Source organism: Salmo salar, chromosome 28 (genome assembly GCF_965601325.2).
Source record: "Salmo salar chromosome 28, fSalSal1, whole genome shotgun sequence".
Lineage (NCBI taxonomy): Eukaryota > Metazoa > Chordata > Actinopteri > Salmoniformes > Salmonidae > Salmo > Salmo salar.
In genome coordinates, this window is record NC_138318.1 from 23,167,651 (window position 1) to 23,188,439 (window position 20,789).

At 42.8% G+C, this 20,789-nt stretch overlaps 1 protein-coding gene across 2 annotated transcripts in view; it reads left to right on the top strand.

Annotated features, from left to right (window-relative positions):
- Positions 1-8,183: 8,183 nt before the first annotated feature.
- The window catches only part of akt3a (AKT serine/threonine kinase 3a), a 150,406-nt gene continuing 137,800 nt past the window's right edge, over positions 8,184-20,789 (top strand). The window contains exon 1 of one of the 2 annotated variants that reach the window (XM_014179955.3): positions 8,184-8,371. The gene's annotated coding sequence lies outside the window, so the exon portion shown is untranslated. The other variant, XM_014179954.3, reaches the window with a different exon arrangement.

Genomic DNA, 20,789 nt, shown 5'->3' on the forward strand with positions numbered 1-20,789 from the left:
CATAAAACATTCTCCATTCAGGCTGCAAAGGCATCGATTTCCTCGTTAATGTTCCACCACCATGCTAGGGTGGCTAATGCTACTTCATGATATTGCATACAAAGTTCAGACCAAGGGTAAACAACAGACTGCTGCAACCTGATTGGCTGAACGCGAACTGCCACATCCGTGACTAGCAATTAGGTGGTGGAAAATGATGTTCCATAAAGAAAGTACGCATATTTTCCTGTTTTTTTTCCTCTTTCTCGACAATAAATCGAGTTAAGGAGGTAATCGACGCCTTTGCAGTCTGAAAGGAGAATGTTTAGTTGGATATTACTGCATTACTGCATTGTCGGAACTAGAAGCACAAGCATTTCGCTACACTCGCATTAACATCTGCTAACCATGTGTATGTGACAAATAAAATTTGATTTGATTTGATGTACGAACCGGTCCAGGGGGGATACGAGTGCATAGCTGGCTCCATACGTTCCCTTTGGACGGTAAGATTAAACGACTCAATATCACCATCTGACGGCCTTTGGGCAATAACAAAATAGTGTGGTGAATTTGAGAGAACTTTGAGTTGATTAAATTGCAACGAATACAAAAATAAAAAGATAGATTCATGTGTATATTTCTCCACTTACAATGTTATAATGTCCGAATGTTTTTGCTGGTATTGTATGCTTTTAAATAGCACTTCTGGTTTGAACGGGAATACCGGGATGCCCGGTAATTTCATGCAATTTTCTCAGGAAGGAAAATTGGTAGACTCTCGGGAAAATATTAAACTCTAACACACACACTCTGCTGTCCCATTACCACGCCAATGCCGTGGCCCACCGGGACGATGCCCAACGTCGACCTACGGCCCACTGTGCCCACTTTGCTCTCACCAACCTGGACCCCCGTTTCCCTGTGGGTGGGAGGGCACTCTGCCAGCTGAACCCCTCAACATTCCACAACAACAGCAGAGCTGGAGCTCAGGCGGTCTGCCAGCCAAGGGGCCCCAGTCCAGCCATGCCCAGGGAAGCTTTATCTCTCTGCCCTTTCATGTCTGTCCAAGAGAGGGGTCACTGGGGCCCATGTGGCCCTGGATGGAGGGAGGGAGGGACCCGGTGAGAAGGGGGACAGCTGCAGACAGACAGGCAGAGGGAGCAGAGCAGCTGTAGCCACAGTTAAAGGTGTGCAGCAGGAGAGCTTTCTCAGAGGGGAGAAAATATGGTCAGAATTGTCCATTCTGGGTCAGCTAACAACAGCATTCAAGTGATAAATGTGGCCCCAGAGTGATAGAGGACAAGATGAAAATATAAATAAAGTGTTGGGCAATTCTACGAAAACAGAATTGCGCTGAGACTAACATTTTTCACTTTAATATGTTACGTATCCCAAACAAAAAACACTGATTTCAAAGTTTAACAAACCATGCAACTCTATGCACAAGGACTACTTTTAACATGTTTTTATTTTACAAAAACACATTTACTGGAAGAACTTTGCCGATGCAAAATTTGGTAACAGAATTTTTGTAAAATCTCCCTCAGTTTTTTATGTGACTCCGTTTTCCAAAAATATCTGCTCTAAAATTCTAAGATGTCTGCTGAAATAATTGGCTGTCAGCTATGAAATGACACCTTGACTTTGACAACATCTATTTTGGTTATTGAACTACAATAAGTGAAGTGGATTTACACCAGGTAACTGAATTGCGGTTAGAGATTTCATCATGGGTCCCTGATCTATACTACACAGAAATGCATTATTATGGATATGAATGTCATTCTCTTCATGGTGATGTAGCCTAAAAAGGTGCACAAAGGTAGAAATATGCAATATCCTCCTTTGCATATTTGGGTATTATTCTACACCCTGGCTATTATTTTAATGAGCACCGCTCATGGGCAGGTCAATAAGAGCCTGGAAAGGTGACATTTACTGGAGAGAGAGGGAGAGAGAGGCATAGAGAGAGAGGCAGGGCTTGTCCAGACTTGCTTTGACCACCAGATGACAGAAAGAGAAAGAAAACAGTTATGAGCAGAACATAACAGTATGCCAGGGAGGACAGTAGCAGGTGACCCTATGAGCTGAACATAACAGTTTGGCAGTGGAAGGGACGACTTTAGCAGGTGACCCAACTGTGTTTTGTGACTACTGTGATATCCTATTATAGCCAATTTAACTTAAATAATTCCATTAATGATTTTTCTGAAATTCTGTTACCAATATCGTAACATAATTTCATGTTTGAATCACTTAATAACTCATAAAATTAAATAGATACCAACAAAAACACTAGAACTAATTGGTATGTCTACCTTTACTTGTTACTTCTGTGAAGTTAACCTCCCTTCTCATGAGGGAGAGAAATTAGAAAATGTCTTAAAGATACAGTATTAGTTGGCAGGGATCTTTACATTATAGTGTTCTGATGTTTTTCTAATACCTTTTAAGACTTTTTCTCATAGATTTCCATCTGTTTGACTAGAAATCAAAGTATTTGCTTATTCTTAATATTTAGGATAGAAAATGGTTGAAACAGTTATTGTCTTAATAAAAAATTCAAAAACAGAGTCTTAGCTTTCATTTGACACCACATTTGATATGCTCCTATGAACTTCACATATTGATGCTCATGGGTCCTTCTGCATGGAAATGCCCTTTTCCGGCCTACATATTCCAACTCCAGATTAATCACAATGGGCCTGATCCCGATTTAGGAATGTATTCCTTTTCTTACGCACTCCTTTCTCAGCATTTGGTATTCAGATTGACATTTTTCAGTCACATAACAAGCTCTGCAGGTGTGGCTACCTTGTGCGCTCTGAATAAATGTCATTCAACCCCTGAAAACCCTCCCACTTGCTGGCCAACAGATTTTCTCGTGGAGTTTTTCAGTACATTTATCCCTTTAAATATAGTGTACATTTAATAAAAAATGTGTTGACAGACACAATAGAATAGATTGAGAGAACAGGGTCAGAATATATGGATCAATGAAAGAAAGCCATCTATGCATATTCCTGTCAGTTTCAGCACCAACTGGTAGATTTAAAAAATACTCTGATCTTGTAGATAATTTAGCACATTTTAGGGTTAGGAAAGTATGTATGATTAAAAAAAATGGTTTGGAGAGCCTTTTCGCACAAAACATATTGATGAAAAAAAATTACATTGGTTTGATTCTTCCTGAAAGTTTTCATACTCAAGTTCAATCCATAAAATATTGGAAGGTGGTGTCACGCCCTGACCATAGAGAGCCCTTGGTTCTCTATGGTGTAGTAGGTCAGGGCGTGACTAGGGGGTGATCTAGTATATCTATTTCTATGTTGGTGCTAATGTGGTTCCCAATTAGAGGCAGCTGTTTATCGTTGCCTCTGATTGGGAACCATATGTAGGTAGCTATTTCCCCACCTGTGTTTTGTGGGATATTGATTGTTTGTTAGTGTGTTTGGGCACTACGTCCTCATGGTCTTTGTAAATTTTGTTATTTTGTTTTGTTAGTTTCACTTAAATAAATATGTGGAACTATACTCACGCTGCGCCTTGGTCCACTCATTTCCAAGACCGTGACAGAATATCCCACCAACAAAGTACCAAGCAGCGTGAAAATTAGGTAAGGGAGTTTTGGACTTGGGAGGACATGAGAGGACACGAGACCCTTTCTTGGCAGGAGTCGCCAAGGAGCATAGCGGGACAGCGACGACGCCGGGGCGGCCACAGAAACCCCAAGATTGTTTTTTTTGGGGGGGGGCACATGGAGCTGGGGGCTGAGCAGAGGGAAGAGCCAGAGACTGTCAGGGAGGCGATAGAGAAGTGGTCGGTCAACCCAAGGAGAGTGCCAGAGCCCGCCTGGGAATCGATGGAACAGTGTGAGGAAGGATACTGGAGAATGGAATTAGCTAGGAGTATGCGGCAACGCAGGCATTTGGAGGAGCGTGTCATCAGTCCGGTGAAACCTGTGCCGGCTCCACACATCAGATCTCCAGTGTGCCTACTCCCTGCACTCACCCTGAAGTGCTAGAGACTGTCAGGGAGGCAATGGGGAAGTTGGGAGAGAGAGAGATGAGAGAGATGTTGTGCAAGTGTGTTCTGCTCAAAATCCGACCAGAGGATCCGGTTAGCAGTCTGGTGCAATCTGGGCCGGCTCCACGCTTCTGGCCTCCAGTGTGCCTCCCCAGTCCGGTACGTCCTGTGTCTCCTCCTCGCACTCGCCCTGAAGTGCGTGTCCCCAGTCCGGTACGTCCTGTGCCTGCTCCTTGCACTTGCCCTGAAGAGCGTGTCACCAGTCCGATGCAACCTGTGCCGGCCCCACGCATCAGGCCTCCAGTGCGCCTGCCCAGTCCGGTACATCCTGTGCCTGCTCCTCGCACTCGCCCTGAAGTGCATGTCACCAGTCCAGTGCCACCTGTACCAGCGCCACGCACTAGGCCTCCAGTGTGCATTTACAGTCCAGAGCTTCCGGCGACGGTCCACGGTCCGGAACCTCCTGCGACGGTCCACGGTCCGGAACCTCCTGCGACGGTCCACGGTCCGGAGCCTCCTGGGACGGTCCACGGTCCGGAGCCTCCTGGGACGGTCCACGGTCCGGAGCTTCCAGGGACTCTCAACAGCCCGGAAAGTCCAGGCACGGTGTCCAGTCCCGCTCCATGGCAGGAGCCTTCCTCTGCGCTGGTGCACAGTCCAGGCACGGCATCCAGTCCAGCTCCAAGGCCGGAGCCTTCCTCTGCGTCGGTGCCCAGTCCAGGCACGGCATCCAGTCCCGCTCCATGGCCGGAGCCTTCTTCTGCGCCGGTACCCAGTCCAGGCACGGCGTCCAGTCTAGCTCCAGGGCAGGAGCCATCCTCTGCGCCGGTTCCCAATCCAGGCACGACGTCCAGTCCAGCTCCAGTCCAGTCCAGTCCAGCTGGATGCCGTGCCTGGACTGTGCACCAGCGCAGAGGAGAGCTCCAGCCTTCCTCTGTGCCGGTGGCCAGTCCAGGCACGGCATCCAGTCCCGCTCCATGGCGGGAGCCTTTCTCTGCGCCGGGGCCCAGTTCAGGCACGGCGTCCAGTCCAGCTCCATGGCCGGAGCCCTCCTTTGCGCCGGTGCCCAGTCCAGGCACGGCACGGCGTCCAACCCAGCTCCATGGCCGGAGCCCTCCTTTGCATCGATGCCCAGTCCAGGCACGGTGTTCAGCTGAACTATACTCACGCTGCGCCTTGGTCCGCTCATTTCTAAGACCATGACACGTGGGAAAAAAGTGTACAAATAGAGTTTAACAATAATACTATAAATCTACTCCAATTCAAATACGCTACATGTCCCAAAATATTGCACAACGTCTCTCTATATGCACAGAGAGAAAAGTGTATAAAAACAGAATTATGTTTCATTTACGCATGCTTATCTCGGGTCAACAAGAATTTACAATTTGGTGTAATTTGTGTGTTTGTGTGAAAAAGATTCCCTTTTGAGTGGATGAGGTATTATGAATTTATGTGTCAACATGTTTGTGTGTGTCAGAATTTTCATATGTGTGCATGTCCGTGTGTGTGCACTGAGGAACACCCTTAGCTCCTGTGTGGTGGTCAGGTTGAGCTCCCCCCAGAGCAGACGGATGGCAGAGGGAGGGCGTCTGTTGAGCCCATAGCCCTGTGAACACATAATACAGTGTGGCACGCTCGCCTCCAGCTCCACCTGTGTAACAGCAGAGCCCCAGCAGGCCTCTGCCCCCTATACTACCTCTGTGTCCTTCCCTCTGCCATCTGGGTCAGCCAGGGAGCCTGGGCCTAAGCCACAGTCTGACCCCCCACACCCCAGGCCTCACGTGGAGTTGTGAGGGGATGGAGTCAGCCTCTGGGACCCAATGCCCACAAGGCTTCCTCTAGCGTACCTGACTGGGACACGAGTTCTAGAGCAGCTGCTGTCTGTAGCCTATACCAAGCTCATCATCACCACCTGAAAACAATTTTTTTGGACCAAATCATTCAACTTACACTGTCTCATCTACGTAGGAGATTGAGCAGAAACTTTGTTTGAATAAAAACATTTAGAATATACTAATAAGACGAGCAAGTGTGGATTGTAATTGAACTGAAGTAAATATATAAAAAAATTTGACAGTAACTATTCATCTATGAATCATTGCTATTAATGGGTGAAATATGCCAGGAGAGAAAATAATTACAGACTGATAAAAACATTGAATGAGTGATTAAGCACCTACCATATCATCTAAGTTAACTTAGTTTTCTATAGATCCCCACTATGAATTAAATCAAGCCTTCACACTATTACAGAATAATAGGCACTAATTTAGGCATGACACATCACTAAACTCGGTAACACTTTCTACACAGTAATAACTGTAGTAACAATATAGTAGTACTATGTAATGACATGGTAATATGGTTTAGCGGTATCAGTTATTACACAATTGGAACAACGACTGTGTAATTCCACTTCCACTTGCTGAAGGTTATTCCACATGTGTAATTATTAAAGTAATGTAATTACATGAAACATAGTCACAATTTGGTTGGTGTTACTAACATAGTAATTCACAGGTGACTTTCAAACGTGTAATTACAAAAGACAAGTTACATAGTGGAACAAGAAAATATGCAGTAACATTAGTAATTACACATGTGGAATAACTTTGACCAAGTGGATATGGAATTACACAGTCCTTGTTCCAATTGTGTAATAACTGATCCCGCTAAACCATATTACCACGTATTTACATAGTAATATATATGTAACTAATATGTTACTACAGTAATGAATGTGTAGTTACATAGTAATAGGGGCAATTTAATGTATAGTGTTCCTTAAAGTTGCACTATGTAGAAATCGCTCCGCCATTTCCTGGTTGCTACAATTCTAATAGTTTGCCTAATTTCAGTTATGTGACAAAGTAAGCTGGTATAGTGTAGAGAATCATTGTACCATTTAAACGGCTGTGAAATATATTTTCCATAACCAAAAATATGTTGTTTTAGCTGTTTGAAGCTGGTGTACAACCCCGAAAGTAAAAGAAGCAAAAACAAAACTTAAGAATGGGAATCATACAAATAACGCAAATAGAACAGATCTACCGCATCTTAAACTTGCTTTCTTGTAGAGTTATAGATCTATAACCCACATTTCTATGTGAATTTAGTGGGGCCACACAAAAAGTTACATATTGGCACTTTAACTCTAAGCAGGTTGCAGTTCAATCTTTCACCACATGGGTGGCTGGTGTACTAGTTTGCACTAATCTGAATAGAATTGTATTAGAGAGAAATCAGATATGAACTGCAGGCAGCTAAGGTTATAATATCATGATGAAACTGAGACAGAACAGCAATAGCGATTACATCCAAATGAAAAATATGTTATTGTAAATGTTAAATATGAAACAAAAAGACAGAAAACCAAAACCAATGTACTTCTTGAAGAAAATAATAATAAATAAAAAACTGGGATATAAATGAATGAATTAATGAATCAGCTATAAGCTATAGTTACTACTCTTCTAACCTTAGAAATACCCCACAAGCTACAATGGTAAACTATAGCAAAATAGACCAAAAGAGACAACCACACAGCAGTTTTCAGCTGTCGGTGCAACACAATGTGGAACTTCAACAGAGCTATTTCCAGATGTTAAGGTGAAACAGATTGATTGTCTGTTAATGTGAATCAGATATTATGTTGTTTTCACTTCCTCTATGATGTCTCCTCACATGCAGGCACTGAAACCTCCACTACAGAAACAGCAGAGATAAATATAATATAATAGCTCTATAGTAACATTCTATTATATTATTATATTACTTATGGCAATTGCAAAAACGTTGTTGTAGATTTTGTGGCACTTTGTGAAAACCATGTGTCCAACTTTCTAACTACGTCCAACAAGTGAGTATCAAATGCATATTAACAATGCATATTTCAGGCAAAGCAATGATCATCATTCATGATTTCACATATTCTTTCACTTAACCTATGTACCTTAGGCTACACGACACATGACATGTCTCTCAGGAATGATGGAATTGCATAATCCTGTATGAAATGTTGGGGATTACACTGCAGCATAGTAAAAGGAAAATAAATAACTCATTATGTGTGTGTGATATGGGCTGTGTTGTAAATATACAGAAGGATGCGGCTCTTATCAAGCACCTGATTCTCGCGAGGGTTGGCTTAGCAGAGAGACACGGAGGAGAGTGAGCAAAATAAGGAACAGACAACCACCCAGCCTGCCTGGCGTACAGAGCAGACGGGGACAGGGATAGACAGAGCCAGGAAAGCCGTCCGAGAAGTGGCTGGGCGTGACGTCACGAGTTTTCTGAACGTCAACAACAACCTGCAGCATCAGAACCTGCCAGCGGCGGTTCCCAGTGGGCGGTTCCTGGGGTAAGAGGAGTTGCAGTCGCTTTTTTCAGCCACCACAACCTCTCTGTATTGTTTGAAGCCATTCCAGCAGCGACACAGTTCATCCTCTCGTTGTGTTTCCGGCCAAGGCTGCTTATCTCTCATTTATTCACACGCGCACAAGAAAAGCGCGAGCTTATAAAAGTAGAGGCACGATAGGGGAACCCATTGCTCTCCCCACGACTTCCCGCGCCAGCCAGGTAATATAATCATGACAACAACCATAGTTATGCTGCAAAACGGTTGAAAATATACTTCTGATACTGTGTTTATGTGAAGTTTGTAGTATTCAAGAATGGTGGAAGCTATGTCCACTGACAGCTAACGTTAGCCAGAGAGTGTTTGTAGTGCTTGCTACGTGAAGATGATGCTGATGCTGCAACGAGGCTGAGAGTGCGAGACAGTATAGGGGAGGTGGAGGGAACTGGCCTAGTGTGTTTGCGTGTTCTCAGCATTGTTTTCTGCCCCCCCCCCCCCAAAAAAAACCTATAAATCTCGGAGAATAAATTGTTTACGTCAGGCATTAAATATTATATACAGTCAAGTATCTGAATAGTTTGGAATAATTTATGCATGCCTGTAAAGTCGATTCTTAATTCTTTAGCTCATCTGCTAGCAAGCTATTGGCGGCATGCGTTTGCTTGACAGCTCTTGAGGTGAGATGATGCAGTTGCTACTGTTGTGCTGGCAGGCTATCATTGGGAGCGTTCAAGGAGATACGTTTTGTGAAGTTGGTGTCACCGCCTTTCAAGGTGTGTTGCATTATGGGGATACAAATAGACAATACAAATTGTCTGACTTGCGCCTACATGTTGACTGCATTGCAGTTGCTTCTCACCAACTTCAACCTGCAGCAATCGCCTGCGTTGTAGGAAGATCTATTTTCAACCAATTGTTATGGTGTTTTTGTTTGAGCCAGCGACGAAACGGGAACAAACTTTTCTGTGATTCATATATACACAGTGGATATATACCAATAAATCACATTTGAGACCTCTCACCAATTGATTGTACAGACATATGATTTCAGTGTGTGTGTGATATGGGGGTTAGAGACATGTTTATTTCGACAATTACGTTGACACTACCATGTTGATCTGAGCCTTGCTGTAGGAAAACCACAACACTGTCCGACTTTCCGCTGTCACAGATGCACCTCCCCCGACTTCACTCATGGACTTTCGTCTACAGTGGGCTGCATCAGCCTAACAACTGGAACATGCTAATTTTCAAAAAGCAGCAACAAAGTTTCCATAAACCCTTTGAACCCTCTGTCAGTTTGATACTTTGTGTGCCAACAATGTTTACTAAAGCTTGTGTTTGTTTATGTCTGCATTTCTGCAGCACTCTATAATAATTCAGACTGATAATTCAGGATGTCTTGACCCACTCAACTATGTGACACTGTCACTTTATAATGAGGACTAACACTGCTGCCTGCTCCTCTTTTTACATAAACATTTGGAGTGAAGATGGCATCCCCTAGAGCCCTCATACACCCCTGCCACTGCCCATAACCACTGGTACAGTGATAGGCTTGGTCATTTTATGACAACTAGGATTCTAATGCAGCCTCCATGTAAATCACACAGTAGGTTATAAAAGTTGACAAGTGATACTGAGGTAATTCAGTATCTGACAAGATAAGAGGAACTCCTGGGATCCATCAGAAATCAGCATCCGCCAGCGTTCAATCACACCTTTTCATTTCCTTAATTTCAAACCAAAACACTGGTCTCGCTCTCTCTTGTTACTCTCTGTGTGATCCTTATGAATTTTCATTCTTCATTCAGGCACTGCTCCTTTGGTGTTATCCTAATCCATGTCTAATTCAAAAGGCACAAATAAAATGTTTTTTTTTTTGTTGTCTTGTGGGCTTGTCTGTGCAGATGATGATGATGGGAATAGATTTGTATTTGAAAGACAACTCATTTTGACATGGCTTTACTTCCATATCCGTTTTCTTTTCTCTTGACTTTCTTAGGAGGGTAAATGCCTTTGGACAACAGCTGCTGTCCTGGGTCTGTTCTAAGATGTTTGATGCTAAAGGAAGTGGAAGTTAGGAAGTGTGTGGCTAGGCTTAATGTACTAAGTGCTTCCAGAAGCCATCTTGGGTTACAGAGCAGTAGGCCTAGTTTTTATCTGGATTCTTAAGTGCGCTGCAGGAGTCGTGTAGAGCAACATGATATCCCTCCGCTAAGGAATCACTTGTACCCTTGACCAGGGTCTTGTTCATTAGGCACAAATGGGAGCATCATTTAAATGCGTTTCAGAACCACTTCAAAAACTATTTGATGCATCTTAAGGAGCTTATGCTGTCTACATTTGTTGATAAACAAATTAAAAACATGCCAGCCAGGGCATGTGCATACTGTTTGTTTAGACTATACAGTCTACAGAATACAATCATTCTAATCAAGGCTTTTTGACATAGGTCAGCAATTTGCATCTTTCTATTATTTCAGCTGTCTGTCATGTTCTGTATAACATTAGTGATGGGGAAAAATGTATACAGTTACATATCGGGATATTGTTGGGGACGATATATCCTATAGTTTTGACAATATCACAATATTATTTGTGCACTAGTTAGCTGTACCTGCACCAAAACTCCAGTATTTCTTCTTCATAGCTTGTTCTACATCTCATTTTTAGATATGGAGCCAATTTGTTTTCAGGTCTTTTATTTCCATGACCGATTAAAACATTTTTCTCCTGGCTCTCTCTTGTCCCTCTGCAGCAGACATATGGTGAGCAATATGTTTGGAACATCGAAGCGCAATACATATTGTATCGGCACCAAAGTATTGTGATATTATTGTATCATGAGGTCACTGGCAATTCCCAGCCCTATATAACACCATGACTTTTCTCCTGTGTAGGCTATGGGAATGTGGATGATCTGTCTGGGATAGTAGGCTATTTGCTTAATAGGCTCTCAATGGGAGGAGGCTGCGGTCAATTCCACTGTAACAGAGTGATGCTGAGACAGTGCAGATGCAAATTTTGGTAACAGAATGACTGTGATGGCACAAACCATCATTCTATTACCCAACTTTGCATTTGCACTGTTCTTCAGGTAGGCTAAATGTGTTTTTGTAAACTTTTCTGTGGAAATTGTAGTCCTTGTGAATAAAGTTTAACTTTGCAATCATTGTTTTTTGTTTGACATATATTTTAAAGTGAAAAAGTGAGTCTCAGCATCACTCTGTTACTGTGGAATTGCCCATTTGGCTCCTGAAATAGATTTAGGCTACTTAATCCTTCTGTAGTGATTCTTGGGGGAACAAGGCCTGTCATAGTTAGGGTTGCAAAATTCAGGGAATGTTCAATACATTCCCCTGGTTTTCCCGAAATCCCGGTTGGAGGATTCCCGGAATCAGGAGGGAATAGGCAGGAAATCCCCAGGCGGGATTTTGGGAAAACCACGGAATTCCCTGAACTTTGCAACACTAGTCACAGTGTTTGCATGATGAAGCATTATGTTTTTGCACACTATCTAGTTTAGAGAAAGAAAACATTTGAGTAAATTCAACGTTGTTGTAAATTCCCCCAAAATGGAATCAAGCCAGGCATTAGCCAAATGAGTGGTTTTTGTCCAGAAATGCTCGGGTGCTTGTATCTTTCTAGATATTCTTTATTTCCTACATTTCAGCAGCTGTGAATTAATTTATGTGTACCTAGCCTATATTCTTGCTGCTGTATGCTCCAGCCTCCAGGGCTGAGGGAATTGTAAATGCTTCATGGTGTATTTTTGAATGGAATGAGGCGTTTCAGATTCTTTTTCTGCTTGTATCCTCTGGGTCCACCCCCACAGTGTGAGTCAGGTCAGCCTCTCACTCTATAGTTTACTTAGTTGTTCTGATTTGAAAGTGTTTTATTTGTAAATGTGTTGATGGGCAGTGGGCACTAATTGGCCTTTTATATCGCTATGGGAACTAAGTACAACCCAGTGTTAGAGGTTACATAGTCGATATTGGTTTAAAACCTGGTGCCTTGTGATGATAATTCAAGTAATTTATTTACTAGTACAGGTGGGGCCCCCTGCAGCCTGTAATAATAATATACTGTACTTCTGGAAACTCTGGGCCTATATGTCTACAGAATCTCTAGGAAATCAAATATGTTCCGTCTGCTATCACCATGTCTGCAAACTGTCCTGTTCCTCAGGATAAGCATTGATGGTCATTCATGGTGCATAATGTCTGTTTGATTCCCTTGTGGCAAGTGTGTCTAGTAGTTCACACTGGCCTTTTGCTCCTGCATGCCTGCAGGCTGCCCCGGGAGCTGCTCTCACTCATTCGCTGATTCCTTTGTTTTCTTCAGTGGATGGGATCTGTAGTGTGAGTGTTGCCTATAAAGATAGGTTAGGTATGGATTAGTCTAGTGGGTGACAGTACAGTATTGCCCATTGGAGAGTGATCACAATCAACTGGAGTTCAGTGAATTTCCCTAATGTGGTGTGCCGTTCATTTTGATTCAGGGCTGTTCCCTGACATGGCGTGACTGATTTATGGTGTGTGGCAGGCTGGTACCTCATACCACTGCACATTGATCAGGTACTGATACTCCCTGTATATTGTGCCATTCTTGCGTATTTTATTCCTCTTGTTACTATTTTCAATTTTATTTTACTCTACATTGTTGGGAAGGGCTTGTAAGCGAGCATTTCACAGTAAAGTCTACACTTGTATTCGGCGCATATGACAAATACAATTGGATTTGAGTTGATTTGGCTGGCTCTTTCTGGACCCTCCCTCCGCTCCCCTCTCCACTAGGGCTGCGAATTGGCAGGGACCTCACAATACAATATAATCACTATTTTATAGATATTGTGATTCGATACTGAGATTTTATTGCGATTCGACGTTCCAGACATATTGCTCTCTATATGTCTGCTGGAGAGAGACGAGAGCCATGAGAAAACGAGTTTTGATCAGTCATGGAAATAAAAAGTGCTGAAAAGATGTTGGCTCACTATTTACAAAGAAGATGGAGAACAAGCTATGAAGGAAAAATACTGGAGTTTTGGTACAGGTACAGCATCACTACTCTCCATCCCCGTGAAATGAAATGACTATCTCAACGTTCTCCCTCTGACTACATAAAGACATTGAATTCAGCGCTGTTGGTTTTAGCACAGCTGAAGACTGTTCTGCGGTGACAGGCTTACAACAGCAGGGCTGGGGCTTTGTCACACTGGATCTCAGCTCGCCACCGTGTCTGTCACTCAATCTGTCTGAGGCGGAGGGAGGGTGCAGGGGAACATAGTGGAATGGCGGCCAGCAGCACACACTGCTGCCTCTGCCACACATGAAGAGCCAGGCATGATATCGACAGTCAGCTCTCTGTCCTTCTTCCGCCCCTCTCTACTACTATAGACTAGTACTACACAGACTTGAGCTATCAGACAGGCTGAGTCACCACATCCTCTATGACACCTTTTTTTTAATTTTATGTGCTCTGTCCTTTATACTATAGTCATTCATTGACAGTCATATGAAATCCAGCAGCGTTCTGTGCAAGGCAATGATTGGGAAGCTCCGTAGCCCATAAGGCTGTGGCTGAAACCCCCTCCAGCCCCATTATATACCCATTGTGTACACCCCAGTGATTTTATAGGCTTCATTGTGCTACACAGCCAGCCAATAACCGATCTTTCTGGGAGGCTCCATCTCCGAGTTCACTTTTATGTTTGGGTGATGCCAGGCTGGGTTCATCTTTTATAAAACATGGCACACAATTTGATCTGTTTTTCTCCCCATAGGACTGCTGTTATCTGGTGTGCTGCTTTCACAGCTCAGTCCAAAATACATTTAGAATTCTAACCTCACTCATTACGATGCTAACAAACGTTCCCTAAGCAATAGGCTATTACTTCAAGTATTCAGCACAGCAATTCGGAGACAATGAAATTGAAATATGATCTATTGTCTTGAAATGCAAGCTATACATTTTCATGGATTAAAGAGCCTCTAAGGCCCCTTTGATTAGTATAAGGAGGTATTATTTGATATTGATCTCAGGATAGTAGATTCTGTTGTACCACCTAGGAATTTGAAATGAGGCATGCATGCCTTGCTGCCAATCACTGAACATTTTCTCATGATATATTTTGGTGGAGGGTGTTGGCAGTTGTAAAGTACTCTAAGGATACAGTACTCTGGTTGCATGGTGCTACAGTATGGTGCTACAGTAGGATTCCAACACTCTGACCACAAGGTTTCAGTTCAGAGTCTCTCATTTTTTTCTCACACTATCACCATCTGTAACAAGTACAGTATAAAGTTACCTGTGGGATTTTCACCTGTAAGAGATTCTGTCAACCAACAGCTACTGCCAAGCGGCTAACGTTAGTACTGCGCTGATCCTGTTAGCCTAGTACACAGTGTCTTTACTAATGACTGACATTTTAAAGGTTTAGGGCTATCTTCATTGATGCCTCTCCTCCCTTGCCTGTCCCTTCAGCACTCAGCCAGAATCTGGACCATATCAACAGGATAATAACGTAAATATCTGGACGAGGTGAGCAGGGCACTAATGACTATAACACCCTGCATGTACTGTACATTGTATTCAATAAGGAGGTTCATTTCACTCACCTCGTCAACTCATTGTCCACTTAGTTAGTCGGGTTCATTCATACAATTGGGGTCAAAAGCACCTTTAGTAAGACACAAAGTCGGATACAAGACATTTGCTATCTGGTTTGTCCAGTTTGGTTTTCCAAGGAAAAAAGGGATGTTCCAGGGAAGTGCTGGCCTGCGTCTTAGAACATACAGTGCCAAGAACACAAGAAAGGGGACAGTATATTAAATCATGCCAGTACTTGTGATAACCCGAGGCCTGCATATCTCCACTCCAGCCAGTGTTCACTTTGAGGACTACATAATGTGTATGTTACTCATGCTGCTGTAGACTGTCTCGTACACACACTTCCAGGTCAAATGTTAGGCTAGATTGTAATGTACTTGGTGGCTTCAGTAGTTTTAAAGAGACTGTAATTGTTAGTTGGCAAAGTATTGTGCATTATAGATGCGTATCTCGTTATATAGGCTACAGAACCTTGGAAACCAGGGTGACATTTCATTAATTAAGTTAGCATCATTTGCACTGCCAACACCACGGTAGCTCTCTCAATGGGCATCTTTGGTCAAATTGACTTAACTAGATACCTAAAGATCTGTTGTGTGACTGTACATCTAAAAATGTCACTGAAGAAAACGAGAGCCAAAACAAATAGCAAATGCATCTGCAGAGGCATTCTGCCAAACAGTTTAGCTCTACTGTTTCCTGTAGCATGTGTCAGTAATCCTGTGTGATTTTGCGATGTAGTAAAGGGGTGAGTTACTCTACCGTGACAGACAGTCAGGTGTGGGAGAGAGAGTATTGGGTGGATTGTGCATACACCGGCTCTGTGGTAGACACTCGGTGGATCATGTTGATGCGATGCTAGCTTAATAGTTGACTGTGGGTCTTCCGAGTGTTCACCACAAACTGCCGTCAGAAGACTTGCTCTTAAAACCATTGCTTGACTTGGACTGAAATAGATGCCGGTACTCATTTTGGGTGCCGGTACTGTTTACATTTAGGTGCAGGAGCTCCACAGTACTTTTGAGCTAATATTCTATAAGAGGAACAGGAGCTCAAGCAGTAGAACATTTTAGGTGCCGGTACTCAGCTCTGGTGAGCTCCTACCTAAGTCAAGCACTGCTGATAACTGGCACTTTTGTGGAGTTGTGTGTCATTTATTCCCCAGCCTGATATGACAAGGCTTTTCTTAGATGTGTCAGCAGGTCTGATCTGAATACTGATGCTAGGCAGAGCTCCACAGTGGAATACACTAACTTTGATTTATTAAGCTAGCCTATGGTGAGTCTGGTATGGCAATGCAAGGTTCTATGGCACCACAATTGAAATGCTTGCAGGTTTGATTCTCTCTGGACTGGCTATCAGATTTGGTTGAATTCCTTGTACATTTCACAGTACTCTTCTGGTCCTTGATGTAACATAGACATTCACAAAACAATTGTCTGACAAATCCTTTCTTCGCAAATTAAGTAAACAGGAAGTAACAGGCGACCATGATACATTGATACATTGTTGCACATTTTGGGGAATATTCAGAGGTGGAAACTTTCCGTGGGAATTAAAGGGAATATATGGGAATTAACGGAAATATATGCAAACTAATATTAATACCATTTAAATGTAGATGTTTTTTATATTGGATACATATATCATATGGAGACAGAAACATAAACCTTTTACCTTATCATAAGTATACATAATAGAAATACAAAAAAATATTTGACTCTTCACATGGGATGATTTCACTGAACAACAAAAGAAAGGGAATATTGAATGATCATCACATCTCCCAAAAACGTTTTCAACATCTGTAAAATGATAGTCTAGAAACTAAAGCTTTGGTTGTCTTCCTCTCAGGCTTCCATGTCTTCTCCCTGGACCTCCTCAATGTCCAACTCTTGAACATCAGACTCTGAGGCCTCATCTTCACTGTCACTTTCCAACCTTGTTGAGGATGGCTCGTTGTCAGGCTCAAAAAGCCTCACATTTTCCCGGTTGGCCACCAATTTTTCAACCCTTGTATTGGTCAGCCTGTTGGGTGCTTTGATGTGTGTGTTCCCAAACAAGGACCAGTTGCGCTCTGAGGTGGCTGATGTTGGTGGGATTTTGAGGATGGTGGAGGCAACAGGGGAAAGAGCCTCAGATCCACAAAGTCCCTTCCACCAGGTGGCTGATGAGATATGTTGGCACGACTGCCATATTGCATCTCCATCCCAAAACCCTTGCTTGGAAGTGCACTTCGCCAGACTGCAAAGAACCTTGCACTCATCCAGGCCAAGGTGGCGAGAAACGGTAGTGATGACACCATAGACCTTGTTGATCTCTGCACCAGACAGGATGCTCTTGCCAGCATACTTGGGGTCCAACATGTACGCTGCGGCGTGTAGGGCTTCAGGCAGAAGTCTTCACACTTTTTGATATATTTCAGAACGCCAGTTTCCTCTGCTTGGAGCAACAGTGAAGTGGGCAGGGCAGTACGGATTTCTTATCTTACATCTGCAAGCAGAGTCTGAACATCAGACAGGATGGCATTGTCTCCCTCAATCCGTGCAATGGCTACTGCTATAGGTTTCAGGCTTACCACTCTTTCCCAAAATACATCATCCAGGAGGATCCTCTTGATGGGTCTGTCCATATCGGCAGACTGTGATATGGCCATTTCTTGGAGAGACACCTTCCCCTCCAGGAGACTGTCAAACATGATGACAACACCACCCCAATGGGTGTTGCTGGGCAGCTTCAATGTGGTGCTCTTATTCTTCTCACTTTGCTTGGTGAGGTAGATTGCTGCTATAACTTGATGACCCTTCACATACCTAACCATTTACTAGGCTCTCTTGTAGAGTGTATCCATTGTTTTCAATGCTATGATGTCCTTGAGGAGCAGATTCAATGCATGAGCAGCACAGCCAATTGGTGTGATGTGAGAGTTGGACTCCTCCACTTTAGACCAAGCAGCCTTCATGTTCGCAGCATTGTCTATCACCAGTGCAAATACCTTCTGTGGTCCAAGGTCATTGATGACTGCCTTCAGCTCATCTGCAATGTAGAGACCGGTGTGTCTGTTGTCCCTTGTGTCTGTGCTCTTGTAGAATACTGGTTGAGGGGTGGAGATGATGTAGTTAATTATTCCTTGCCCAGGAACATTCGACCACCCATCAGAGATGATTACAATACAGTCTGCTTTCTCTATGATTTGCTTGACCTTCACTTGAACTCTGTTGAACGCTGCATCCAGCAAATGAGTAGATGAAGCATGTCTGGTTGGAAGGGTGTGTGCTGGGTGAAGAACATTCAGAAATCTCTTCCAATACACATTGCTTGTGAGCATCAGAGGTGAACCAGTTGCATACACAGCTCGAGCAAGACATTCATCAGCATTTCTCTGACTACGTTCTACCATTGTGTCCAAAAAACTTCTGATTCCAGGAGGACCATGAGCTGTTGCTATTGATAAGGTGTCTGATTCATCATTTTCACCTCGAATAGAAGTAGAGGGACTTTTGTCAGAGTTTGCTTGTTGTGAGCGCTGAGGGAACTTTATGCACTTGGCCAGATGATTCTGCATCTTTGTTGCATTCTTCACATATGATTTGGCACAGTATTTGCAAATGTACACAGCCTTAACTTCTACATTAGCTGCAGTGAAATGTCTCCACACATCAGATAGTGCCCGTGGCATTTTCCTGTAGAGATTATTTAAAAAAAATTAAAAAAACCCAAATACAATTCCATGTACAGATAAATAGTTAAGCAGTTAGATTAAACAACTCCTTTGTAAGATACAGGTGAATTAACACTCCTCAGTTAGCAGGCTAAAGAAAGCTAAAACCCACATGGTAGAAAAAACTAACTAGCAGAAATTGTTAACAAGTTCAAAATGATTTAAACACACTTTGCTGTAGGCTACTATTTTCAAAAAATCATGAATGTCATATAAAATATATTCACCCCACCCAGTATTGTAATGAAAATGTACCATAAAGCATGTAGTCCTTGGCTCAGACAGTGTAGTAGTGTGGGCTCAATAGCATCTCATTAGTGTGCAAGATCTTGAGAAACAGCTGTACATGTGATGGAAGAATGCACTGTGCATGCAGAGGGTTGCAATTCCATTGAATTGGGGATAGTTTAACAAAAATATGCCGCAAGACCTAGAATTGCCTTGTGTGTATCCCACAAAAAAGGTTCACTGTTATAAACTAACTTTTTTTAATGAATTTAAGCAAAATTCCCCAAATTCACGGGCTTAACTAACCATGGAAAATTTCCAGAAGAATTCCGGGAATTTACCGGAAGGTTTCCGACCCTTTGCAACCCTAGTTATGACACACACATAAAATAGCATGCGTGTATAGGTTAAGGCTATGACATACTGTCCTGTATATCATGTAGCCTACGTTTACAGTACAGTAATCCAATGAATTAATATTGTCTACTGGTCAGACACTTCTGAATTCGTGAACGTCAGAGTGACCACTGCTTCTAATACTGTTTGGAACAATGGTTATATTGCGCCTCCAGTGAAGACAAGGCATACTACTGTAGCAGTACTAGAGACTGTCACATGACCCTCTGAGGCTTCTGTTGTAGCTGGTCATTAGGTCGATAGGTTAATTGGTGCTTTGAACTCCTCGGTGTCGAACAAATTTGATTGAACAATTTAGTGGGTCTGTAATGTTTTGAGAACATGCTGTTTTCAGAAGTAGTAAGTAAGTAACCACTCTGGCAAAATCAATACTGCTCTAGTGGTCTTGGGAAATCAACTACTGCTGTTGAACATTAAACACATAACCTAGTTAAAGGGATACTTCAGGAATTTGGCAATGAAGCCCTTTACTTCTCCAGAGTCAGATGAACTCATGGATACCATTTTGATGTCTCTACATGCAGTTTGAAGGAAGTTGCTAAGTAGCATTAGCGCAATTCCTAACTAGTGTTAGCACAATGACTGGAAATCTATGGTAACTTCTAGCATGCTAGACTTCTAGTCATTCTGCTAACCCTAGTTAGCATTGGCTCACGAATCTAAGTTCCTTTTCGATTAGATGATAGCTTAGATAAATCAAGACTTGAGTCTCCAGCCGGAGACTTGAAGAAGAGGCTCACTCAACAGCCTTTTCGATGGAAGTTTTGAAAGGTAGCATTGGGTCATTGACAACAGTGTTATTTTTAGGAATGGCTTATCGTATCCTAGAGTTTCAGGTCAGTGATGTGCCCCCACAGCCCACACAAGCTCCCAGGCCTCTACAGCCTCCATCCTGTTCTCCTGGCTTCTCACCAGAGGCGCCAGCTGCCCACCCACTACCACCTCCAATACTACCACCGTTTATGAATGAATCCTCAGGCCTTAGCTCAGATCAGATGAGAGAGGAAGTAGCCGAGTGTCATACTGTTTTACTCAGGATCTTAATTTAGCCCTCTAGTTAAGGTGCGGGGGGGTTTGACCTCTAATAAGGAAGAATGTTTCCTCTGAGTGTGCTTACTAGTCTAGTCATTAGTGGAGTAATGTCAGCAAGGTATTAGATTAGATAGCATAGGTGAGAAGAGACACTGTTTGTTTTTCTTTCCTGTTTGTCTGTTTCATAAAATCCGGGGTCAGCTTGCTCTTCACCCTGTTAATCCTTGAGAGTCTAAGCCGGGTGAGGGGGGGATTGTTTTAAGATAGTCATACCAAGGATCATTTAGCTATTTGATTTTGAATTGTAGGACCCCCTTAAGGTATAAAACACACACACACACATATATATATATATATATATATATATATATATATATATATATATATATATATATATATATATATATA